The sequence below is a fragment of the Triticum urartu genome, chromosome 3A (genome assembly GCF_056163025.1).
Source record: "Triticum urartu cultivar PI428250 chromosome 3A, HENAU_Tu73, whole genome shotgun sequence".
In the NCBI taxonomy this organism is placed as follows: domain Eukaryota; kingdom Viridiplantae; phylum Streptophyta; class Magnoliopsida; order Poales; family Poaceae; genus Triticum; species Triticum urartu.
The window spans coordinates 680,253,626-680,266,131 of NC_141875.1; the positions used below are offsets into that span (position 1 = coordinate 680,253,626).

Consider the following 12,506-nt stretch of genomic DNA (forward strand, 5'->3'; position numbering starts at 1 on the left):
CACGATGCCATCAATTTCAAGATGCCGCCACAAAGGACACCGTCGGTGTGGGAGTGAAGCTGAGGCAGATCTATTCGTCCGGACGCCGCTCCCATCACCCCAACGGCGCACCCGTTCCTCCGCTCTGTAGTTAGGTTTTGGGTTCATAACCGCCTTAGCGCTGAGGAAACCGACATTGCACGTTGTATATTGATCTCGTATGTACTGACGTACGAGACGCACCGGCATCTCCACCAACGATCAATATCAGAAGATCAGATCAGGTAACTTAAAAAAAAAGAAGATCAGATCAGGCAAACAAAAATCTCCACGACCGATCTCTTGTGTGCGCGGCTTTGATGGATCCCGCGACCGCGATGATGGCCTGGCGGAGCAAAAGCAAGCCGCCGCGGTCCGGCTCTGGCCTGGCGGACCTCGCCGCCCGCCTCACCAAGCACCTGGCCGATGCAAACCCTAGCACCAACCTCGTCTTCTCGCCACTGTCCATCTACGCCGCCGTCGCGCTCCTGACGCCCGGCGCCCGGGGGGGACACCCTGGGCGAGGTCCTCCGCCTCCTCGGCGCACGCTCCCGCGAGGAGCTGGAGGTCTCCATCTCGCGCATGGCGGACGACGCGCTCCAGGACCTGTCGGGATCCGGCGGGCCGAGCGTCGCGTCCGCGTGCGGCGTCTGGAACGACAAAAGGCGGCCGCTGAAGCCGGCTTACCGCGAGGCCGTCGTCGGCGCCTACAGAGCGGAGGCGGACACATTGGATATCAGGGAGAACGCGGCGATGGCGGCGCAGTACATCAATGCCTAGGTCGCCCGTCGCCGAGGGCACCAGGAACCTCATCAAGGACGTCGTCTCTCCAGAAACCATTGAATCGGCCGACGTCGTGCTCGCCAACGCCATATACTTCAAAGGCAAGCGGAACCTGCGCTTCGACGAGAGGGACACCAGAGATAGGCCGTTCCATCGTCTTGACGGAACCGCCATTAACGCGTCCTTCATGTACAACCCCGCCCGCCACTTCATCGCCGTGCATGACGGGTTCAAGGTGCTCAAGCTACAGTACAAGATGTCCTCACAACGAGGATATCAACCGTACCGGAGGGCGGCGGGCACGCAATACTCCATGTGCATCTTCCTGCCTGACGCGTACGACGACCTGCGGAGCCTCGTCGACGAGATAAGAGCAACTCCAATGGGGCGGCCCAAATGGACGGCGTATTTGTTCGTTTTTTGTCCGTTTGGGTCGGCCGCCTGTTCGACGTCCGCTCAATTTTGTATTTGGGTCGACAGTGCACCCAACGCACCGACCCATTTCATGTCCATATTCAACTTTTAAATAAAAAAGGTTCGCAGCCGATCATGCCAGCGGCCATGTCTCATGCCGGCATTATGCCAACGTCGGCATACAATGCCGGCTTCAGAAAATACCACAGTTCATGCTGGCGCACTCGCCAGCACACAAAAAAAGGTGGGCCTTGAGTTCGACCACGCCATCGCGGCTCCCGTGGTCATGCCGGCACACCTGACGGCATACAAAAAAGATGGCCCTCGACGTCATAGATCACTCGTCGTCGAACTTGAGCATGTTGGTCTTTATCTTCTCGAACCACGACCTCTTCCTTGGCGACACGGTGTTGAGATCCACCTTCATGATCTCCACCCCGGTCATCATGCTTGCAAGAGCCACTTCTTTCGCCTTTGTCTTGGCGTTGGCTGCCTCGATCTCTAGCATCTTGGCTTGCTTCTCCGCCTCGAACTCGAACATCTTGGCTTGCTTCTCGACGTCAAGATCAAGCCTCCTTTGGATCTCCATGAAAGCATACATTTGCTCCGCCTTCAAATGTCGGCGGTCCTCCTCCCTTAAGTCCTTCTTGTTAATCATGACGTCCATGCTTGCGATCAAGGCGTTGGTGGCCGCATCTCGCTTGTCCTCCTTCTTGGAGTTGGTCTTCCCTCTCGGCCGTGCCGGCTCACCCTCCCAAACATCCTCCATGGCATTCTTCCCCCCACGTGCCTTGAGGACGACATATTGTGCCTTGAACTTCTCTTCGTCCTTGATGACCCGATAGCAATGTAGAGCGCCTCCCTCGTTGCCGCGGCGACGCGGGCGTTGGTGAACTCCTGCTGCGTGGCGGCGGTGGCGGCCTGTGCGGCGGCCTCATCCCTCACGTCTGCGGCGTGCCTCCGGCCCTTCCTCTTGGCCGACTCCCTTGCCCGCTGTTCGGGCATCAGCGCCTTCTTCGGCTTGGTCGCGACGGCGGTCTTGCGTGGGGCACGAGGCTCTTGCCTTTCCTGGAGGGGGCGACGGCGCCGGACGAGGAGAGGCCGGCAGCGGCGTTGTAACACCCATGATGCGGCTATATCTCCCACGTGTCGGAGCACAACTTAGAGGCATAACCGCATTGTAGGCATGTCGCAAGAGGGGTAATCTTTACACATCTCATGTACTTAATAAGAAAGAGGTACAAAGTTGGCTTACAATCGCCACTTCACACAAAACATAAATATAGCATTACATCATCCAGAATACAATAAAAGAAGACAACCCCTAATGCAATAGATCCCCGATCGCCCCGACTGGGCTCCACTACTGATCAACTGGAAACGAAATAAGACTACAATCAAGATCTTCATCGGGCTCCCACCTGAGCTGGGTTGCGTCACCTGCACTGGTATCATCGGCACCTGCAACTGTTTGGAAGTATCTGTGAGTCACGAGGACTCAGCAATCTCACACCCGCACGATCAAGACTATTTAAACATATAGGTAGGAAAAGGTAGTGAGGTGGAGCTGCAGCAAGCACTAGCATATATGGTGGCTAACTTACGCAAATGAGAGCGAGAAGAGAAGTAAAGCACGGTCGTGAACTAGAAGTGATCAAGAAGTGATCCTAAAACTACTTACGTTCAAGCATAACACAAGAACCGTGTTCACTTTCCGGACTCCGCCGGAAAGAGACCATCACGGCTACACACGCAGTTGATGCATTTTAATTAAGTTAAGTGTCAAGTTCTCTACAACCGGACATTAACAAATTCCCATCTGCCCATAACCGTGGGCACGGCTTTCGAAAGTTCAAAACCCTGCAGGGGTGTCCCAACTTAGCCCATCACAAGCTCTCACGGTCAATGAAGGATATTCCTTCTAGTGGGAAGACCCGATCAACCTCGGAATACCGGTTACAAGACATCTCGACAATGGTAAAACAAGACCAGCAAAGCCACCCGAATGTGCCGACAAATCCCGATATGAGCTGCACATATCTCGTTCTCAGGGCACACCGGATTGTCCAAACTTTCGGTAGGCCAGCCCAGAGTTGCCCCTGGTGGCCACCGGCGGCTGACGAGTTGGACCAACACTTAGAGGAGCACTGGCCCGGGGGTTTAAAATAAAGATGAACCTTGAGTCTGCAGAACCCAAGGGAAAAAGGCTTAGGTGGCAAATGGTAAACCAACACTACACCACGACACTGCATCCCCAACAACCAGATTTGTTGGGAATACAGGTTATGCCAACAGACAGTCGGTCGGGAAAGACTATTGCCGACCGACCTTGTCTGTTGGGGAAAGCCCAGACGGGAAAACCCTTTCCCGACCGACATAGATTTCCCGACCGAATTCTTGTTGGTGATGGGGTATCTTTCCCGACCAACGTTCTGTTGGGCCTTCCCTAGGCCTTTCCCGACCAACAGTTTGCTGGGGCTACCATGGGCCTTCCCCTACCGACTATCAGACAAGGATTTCTTTCCCAACCAACAATCTGTTGGGATGCCATGGGCCTTTCCCAACCGACTATCTGACAACGTATTCTTTCCCAACCAACATTATGTTGGGCCTGTCATTAGCCTTTCCGACCGATTGTTAGACTGTTTTTTCTGCTGACCATCATCCATTAGCCCTCCCATAGGTGGACTTCGAATTACCAACAGAATATACATCAAGTTACAGTGCATGTCATCCAAAAATATTGAAGCAGATGCAAACAATAACAACATACATTTCATTAATTTTCACATATAAATACATCATCTGTTAGTAACTAATGACCATCCAAGTTTCCTATAAACTAATGAAACTAATTAAGCAGAGTAAACATTATTGTTCGTTGCCTAAGAGCAAAAATTCCTCACATTATTTTCTAGAATTTGTCTTAAGAGGCACATCATCTGCCTTGGCTCCTTATAGTGGGAAACTAAATACACATCCTCACAGCCTTCAACCAAGATCCTTGTGTCCTTCTAGTACTTGACATCAAAGCCTTCCTTCTAAATATCATTGGAGAACATCCTCCAGTTTGAAAATCTGCAATTCAAAATCCCTGGTTAATATTTTCACACGATAACTGGACAGCGTGATATTTTCTTGAAGCTGCCTTTAGTATCATTTCATACCAAAGCAACTAAAGAGAATTCATTATCACTTATGGGGAAATGGGTAGCTTTAGCTCCCCCCTTTTGTGTTTCCTGTAACTTATTTTGCTATATCCTAGGATACTTGAAAGGAGTAACAAATCTAGCAGAGAAAGCATTTGCTAAATGAAAGGACAATTCTCTTCAGGAGATGGGGGATACCGCTCTTCAGGCCATTCCTGCATAAATGAAAGGAGTAAGAAATAAGATGATTAATAATAGGTAGCAGAAAAAGCATTTCCTAAGCAACGAATTTACCCATGGGGATAGGTGGAGCCTTCAATATTTGCAAATCAGTGACATGCTCAAAGTCCTCTGCTATAGGCAAGTCACTTGCTATCACAAACAACAATTTAATATCTCCTTCAAACGTTACTTCACCAACAAACCGAGGCTCCAAATCCTGGTAAAAGCCATGGTATGATTAGTAATGTGAAAAATACTCTGAAACAAGAAAAAAAATGGTTCAGTAATCAGAAGACAGAAAATTACTTTCACAGACCATCATAATACACCACAAAAAAATTAGCCTGACAAAATCAGTTCGCCTTGACACTGTTAGAAAATGCAGCAGAAAGAAATTCTTATAAAAGACTCACCTCTTGAATGCAAAGAAAGTGACATATTTGAATGTAACTTTGAAGCCAAGATCTGTTTGTGACCTTTGTCCACCATGCTACTACATTTTCCAAATCATTCACTAAAAAACAACAGAAAACAAAACTTTATGCCAAGCCTGCTATCAAAAGAAAAAACATGTGTAACCAGCTCATGAAAGTACTTTTTAGAAAATTACAAAACAATAATTAAGCTTAATTAACTGCTGCACATAAAGAACGTTACTGCTCCAAGGGCTTCTCTATTTCCATGAAGCAAAGCAGCATAGATTTTTTTAAAGATATTATTAAACTTATGGCCTAGTTCAAATCTGCACACTGCAGCACATAGAGAGAGGGGGGAGGGGAGGGAGAAGCCAAGTGAGAGATTGAGATCTTACCGATGTCGTTGCCGCCATGGATAGGCACCTGGTCACTGAAAGTTAGTTGGGGGAGATGGGTGTCAAACAACTAAATTTTAATAAAAAACAACCAGAAGAAGTATATCGCTATATAGCTCTGTACATTGACTAAACATTGTCTCAGACATTGTCTCAGATAATGCCTAGTTCAAATCAATGTTGGTCTATCTTCTCTTGTTACTTGGTGATGGTATACACAATATTTTGGTTATTCTCTTCATCTAAACATTGTCTCAGATAATGTAAATAGTTCATAGCTTACATGGTTCAATAGAATTGTGAAACTGATTCATGAATATACTTTTTAGAAAACTCAAACCAATAATGATGCAAGTCAACATAAAAGAACTTTACTGCTTCAACCAGAGGGCTAGAAATGAAAGGTAGGCCAGAGTTCTCACAAGAGTTTGTCTATGGCATGGTAGATGCCAGTCAAACCAAAACTAACAAGCAACCCTTCACAATAATGAATTATGACAATCTTTCTTATTCTGCATCTCTGGTTCCTTCACTTCAGGTTCTATCTTCTCCTCCGCAGCTTCTTGAATGTCTTTCCAGGGACGAGCTCTACAACGTCATCGTCATCATCCTGGGCAGCACCAATGCTGGCACCAGCCTCAGCACCAGACATCTACTTCTGGAACTGCTCAGCAAGCCTCCGCTGAAACTTCTCAGAGAACAAATTAGCAATTACATTGCACAAAGTCTAGCCTCTCTAGGTTCCCAATTTTCCAAAACCAGAACAACACTCAAGAGTGTAACCTATGGTGACAAGCAGTGGTGGAGCTTCAAAGAAATTTCAGAAGGGGGAGGGGGAAAGCTACAAAATGATATGATTTTGTTTTTGGAATATCAAAGTATGACCACACGTTAGAATTGGTAGCATGTTGAGCATATTGATCTTATCTGCTTACAAAATACTCCCTCCATCTGGAAATACTTGTCGGAGAAATGGATGTATCTAGACGTACTTTAGTTCTAGATACATCCATTTTTCTTACAAGTATTTCTGGACGGAGGGAGTACATTTCTAACACCAATTACATATAAAGTCAGTCTAATCGTGTGCCATTTTCCCAAAGTACCATCATAGTTAACATGCATAGTGCATGGCTAAGTTCTGTCCTCCAAGTTATAGCATGTGAATTACTTATGAAAATCCACTAAGCAAATTAATTATGACAACCTAGATCAACAAAATTTGTCATCCATGCTTTATTACTCTGTAAAATATTGAGCAGAAGGTGTACAATAAGTAGAACCTAGGAGTCCTTAATATAAATATATAATATATTATATGTTTATATAAATGTTCGTAATAAACAAAGTACATAAAAAATCTATGAATATGTCAACGAAGGGTGAACACCTAGCTCAATATATGGATTGAAAATACTGGTGGTTAAATTTTCACCAGTGTGCAAAACAGAGCAATAATAGATTCCTCTACAACAAGACATAAATCCAACAGTTTGTTTGCTTGCTGTTACCACAACATCAGGTCAATATTAGGTCTATGTGCACAATAATTTCAGGTTTCTATAATTTGACCTAATTATGTAGTGACATTTTTATGACTGCCAACAAACATCAAAAACCAACAATATAGATCGTGTTCTACTACAAATGAGCTAGTACCCAGAAAAAATGATCACTTCTAGTTACTTTTGCCAACTTCAGTCCCAATGGATGAAATTGACTTTTTCTTGTCTAGATCATGTTTCTTGCTCAGAAAACTATGAGGTCGCCCCATGCGAACAACGGAGACATGAAACCACCAATGTTACAACTTACAACAAATAGTTTGATTTCATTTGTTCATAACATTCTGATATTTAAAATATCCGGGAAGCAGGGCATAAATAAGATGCTCTTCAGGTTAAAGTACTGCAACCATCATTAGCATCATATAGTTCCGTTAGATTAATAAACATGAAAAGAAACACAAGCATGTGGTCACATCATTATAAACTAAAAGCTCGAGCTCGAAATAAGCAATTGCAAGCATGTGCAGCCTCACTTTTGCAAATAATTTTCTAATCATGCCTTGCTTATATAGTTACAGAGTAGTGTTTTATTATATGTAGTTGCAATTGGGGCTCTTGGGGAACTATCCTGTAGCCTAGATGATTTTCAGGTTGACATATAACCTGATGAAGGAGTGACGCCTCACCTGCATACATGAAGCCATTAACAAACCAATGAATTGCGACTACGGAACCAACAAAATCTAAGATTTATATCATACCTACATGACCCCAAATTGTAGACATTGGGGCAACAGTTTTTAGAGCCAATGGATCCATATAGCTACCAGATATTTCACACCTATTCAATTCAAAATCCCAGCAGATATGAATCGCATGTCAATGGGGCGTGCCGTACAGTCAAGCATCATGGTAGCAACAAGTCATGGGGCCACAGTTTTCTTCTCAAATCACATAGTAAACGTAGAAATAGCTTCCAAATCCACACATAATATAAACCTGCACATGTGAAAGGAAAAGTTACAGACTTATACTGGAAAATGTCTTCGACCAGTCCATCCAGCAGGTCGATTTCTGGAGATAAAGTCATTGTCTCACAAGGAAATACCTAACAGCAGAGGTAGCAAAATCATGCCTTTAGAGGGACTATAACCGGCCCACAGTCCTAATCAGATCTGGCAAGGGGCATCTCGGAGCATACCTTCTTGGCCGGCGGCACATAGGGGCGATGGCTGAGCTTGGGCACAGAAGAAAAGGGCAGCCGTCGACAGGGTGTGGACGGCAACGACAGGACCACCTGTGCATATAGGGTGGTGTGGTGAGCGACGGGGGAGGGGGATAAGCAGGATAGAAGAGAGCACTTGGAGGCGGAGGGTGCTCGAGCGCGTTGCAACACGGAGAGAACCTCACGGCGGAGGCTGCTCGAGCCCGTGGCGGCGGTGAGAGCCTCTGCAGGTGGAGGCCGAGCGAGCGCAGCGGAGAGAGAGCTCGAGCCTAGTTGCGGCGGTGTGGAGTGGGCTCAGTGGTGCGCAGGCTGAAGTAAGTGAGGAAGATGGGGAGGGGGTTGCGTCCTCGCCGGCTGGAGAGCACGCAGCCGGCCGCAGAGAGTAGCGTTGGCGGTGGACAAAGAGCTCGAGCATGGCGGCAGCGGATGTAGAAATTGGGTGGGGGTTGAGGGATTTGGGGATTTAGGAGCGAAAGGGGAAAAGAGAGGGAGTTTTCAGTGGGCTGGGCTAATTTTGGCGCTAACTTTTTCTGTTCCCGCGTGCGCGACTGGTTGGCCCAATTAGCTGCCAACAGTCGGTCGGCATTAATCCCCGACCCATAGTCTGATGGAAGTCCTCGTATTCCCGACCGATGACCTAACATTAAATATATGAGCATTCCCGACCGACCCTCAGTTGCTACGCATATGCATTACCGACCAACAGTCTGACACAACTTTTCCCAACCAACGGTCCGATGGTATTAGTGACTTTTCCCAACAGTCGTTGGTAGGGAAATCTGGTGCGTGGTGTAGTGCAAGGTTGGGCCTTGCTGGAGGAGTTTTATTCAAGGCGAACTGTCAAGGGGTTCCCATTATAACCCAACCGCGTAAGGAACGCAAAATCAAGGAACGTAACACCGGTATGACGGAAACTAGGGCGGCAAGAGTGGAACAAAACACCAGGCATAAGGCCGAGCCTTCCACCCTTTACCAAGTATATAGATGCATTAATTAAATAAGAGATATTGTGATATCCCAACAAATATCCATGTTTCAATAAGGAACAAACTCCATCTTCACTTGCAACTAGCAATGCTATAAGAGGGGCTGAGCAAAGCGGTAACATGGCAAAACAACGGTTTGCTAGGACAATGTGGGTTAGAGGCTTGACATGGCAATATGGGAGGCATGACATAGCAAGTGGTAGGTATCGCGGCATAGCAAAAGAGCGAGCAATTAGCAAGCAAAGATAGAAGTGATTTCGAGGGTATGGTCATCTTGCCCGAGATCTCGCAAGGAAGAAGAACGGGTCCATGAAGAAGACAAACGGGCGTAGTCGAACGGATCTTCACAATTCCGGAACAAAACCGAAGCTAACGCAAGAAGCAACCCGGAAAGAAGCAAACAACATAGTAAACAAACAGTTGCAGGTGCCGATGATACCAGTGCAGTTGACGCAACCTAGCTCAGGTGGGAGCCCGATGAAGATCTTGATCGTAGTCTTGTTTCGTTTCCAGTTGATCAGTAGTGGAGCCCAGTCGGGGCTATCGGGGATCTATTGCATTAGGGGTTGTCTTCTTTTATTGTATTCTGGATGATGTAATGCTATATTTATGTTTTGTGTGAAGTGGCGATTGTAAGACAACTCTGTACCTCTTCTTATTCAGTACATGGGATGTGTAAAGATTACCCCTCTCGCGACATGCCTACAATGCGGTTATGCCTCTAAGTCGTGCTCCGACACGTGGGAGATATGCTAGAAATATGAGCAATTTACCAAATGATTTTATTAACAGAAATACTAGATAAAGCATGACTAATATAATAGAGATAAAACAAGTCATGCTTTCTGACAGAGAGAAGGTAAATAGCTTCTGCATATATGAACCGTAGCCTAGCATATCTATAGCAGACAGTAGAACTAGTTGCATATATGAAGTAGAACCTAACATATCTAGAGCAAGTACTAGTACGAGAAACTGTGGCAGTGAAGGAAATATGCCCTAGAGGAAATAATAATGTTATTATTTTATTTCCTTATATCATGATAAATGTTTATTATTCATGCTAAAATTGTATTATCCGGAAACATAATACTTGTGTGAATACATAGACAAACCAAACGTCACTAGTATGCCTCTACTTGACTAGCTCATTAATCAAAGATGGTTATGTTTCCTAACCATACACATGTGTTGTCATTTGATTAACGGGATCACATGATTAGGAGAATGATGTGATTGACATGACCCATTCCATTAGCTTAGCACCCGATCATTTAGTATGTTGCTATTGCTTTCTTCATGACTTATACATGTTCCTATGACTAGGAGATTATGCAACTCCCGTTTACCGGAGGAACACTTTGTGTGCTACCAAACGTCATAACGTAACTGGGTGATTATAAAGGAGCTCTACAGGTGTCTCCAAAGGTGAATGTTGGGTTGGCGTATTTTGAGATTAGGATTTGTCACTCCGATTGTCGGAGAGGTATCTCTGGGCCCTCTCGGTAATGCACATCACATAAGCCTTGCAAGCATTACAACTAATGAGTTAGTTGCAAGATGATGTATTACGAAACGAGTAAAGAGACTTGCCGGTAATGAGATTGAACTAGGTATTGAGATACCGACGATCGAATCTCGGGCAAGTAACATACCAATGACAAAGGGAACAACGTATGTTGTTATGCGGTCTGACTGATAAAGATCTTCGTAGAATATGTGGGAGCCAATATGAGCATCCAGGTTCCGCTATTGGTTATTGACCGGAGACGTGTCTCGGTCATGTCTACATTGTTCTCGAACCCGTAGGGTCCGCACGCTTAAGGTTTCGATGACAGTTATATTATGAGTTTATGAGTTTTGATGTACCGAAGGAGTTCGGAGTCCCGGATGAGATCGGGGACATGACGAGGAGTCTCGAAATGGTCGAGACGTAAAGATCGATATATTGGACGATTATATTCGGACATCGGAAAGGTTCCGAGTGGTTCGGATATTTTTCAGAGTACCGGGGACTTACGGGAATACGGGAGAAGAAGTATATGGGCCTTATTGGGCTTTAGGGGAGAGGGAGAGGGAGGCCGCGCGCCCCCCAAGGCCTAGTCCGAGTTGGACTAGGGGGAGGGGCTGCGTCCCTCCTTCCTTCTCTTCCCTCTTCCCCTTCCTTGTCTCCTACTCCTACTACATGGAAGGACTCCTAGTTGGACTAGGAAAGGGCGAATCCTACTCCCGGTGGGAGTAGGACTCCCCTAGGGCGCGCCATAGAGAGGGCCGGCCCTCCCCTCCTCCACTCCTTTATATACGGGGGCAGGGGGCACCCCATAGACACACAAGTTGATCCACGTGATCATATTCTTAGCCGTGTGCGGTGCCCCCTTCCACCATAATCCTCGATAATATTGTAGCGGTGCTTAGGCGAAGCCCTGCGACGGTGGTACATCAAGATCGTCACCACACCTCGTGCTGACGAAACTCTTCCCCGACACTTTGCTGGATCGGAGTCCGGGGATCGTCATCGAGCTGAACGTGTGCTAAAACTCGGAGGTGCCTTAGTTTCGGTGCTTGATCGGTCGGGCCGTGAAGACGTACGACTACATCAACCGCGTTGTGCTAACGCTTCCGCTGTCGGTCTACAAGGGTACGTAGATCACACTCTTCCCTCGTTGCTATGCATCACCATGATCTTGCGTGTGCGTAGGAAAATGTTTGAAATTACTACGTACCCTAACAGTGGCATCCGAGCCTAGGTTTTATGTGTTGATGTTATATGCACGAGTAGAACACAAGTGAGTTGTGGGCGATATAAGTCATACTGCTTACCAGCATGTCATACTTTGGTTCGGCGGTATTGTTGGACGAAGCGGCCCGGACCGACATTACGCGTACGCTTACGCGAGACCGGTTCTCCCGACGTGCTTTGCACAAAGGTGGCTAGCGGGTGACAATTTCTCCAACTTTAGTTGAACCGAGTGTGGCTACGCCCGGTCCTTGCGAAGGTCAAAATAACACCAACTTCACAAACTATCGTTGTGGTTTTGATGCGTAGGTAAGATTGGTTCTTGCTTAAGCCCGTAGCAGCCACGTAAAACTTGCAACAACAAAGTAGAAGACGTCTAACTTGTTTTTGCAGGGCATGTTATGATGTGATATGGTCAAGACATGATGCTGAATTTTATTGTATGAGATGATCATGTTTTGTAACCAAGTTATCGGCAACTGGCAGGAGCCATATGGTTGTCGCTTTATTGTATGCAATGCAATTGTGCTGTAATGCTTTACTTTATCACTAAACGGTAGCGATAGTCGTGGAAGCATAAGATTGGCGAGACGACAATGATGCTACGATGGTGATCAAGGTGTCGCGCCGGTGACGATGGTGATCACGACGGT

The 12,506-nt window shown here is 46.5% G+C and overlaps 1 pseudogene; it reads left to right on the forward strand.

Moving 5' to 3' along the window:
* Window positions 1–289: 289 nt before the first annotated feature.
* LOC147981514 (uncharacterized) overlaps window positions 290–12,506 on the forward strand; it is a 164,246-nt pseudogene continuing 152,029 nt past the window's right edge.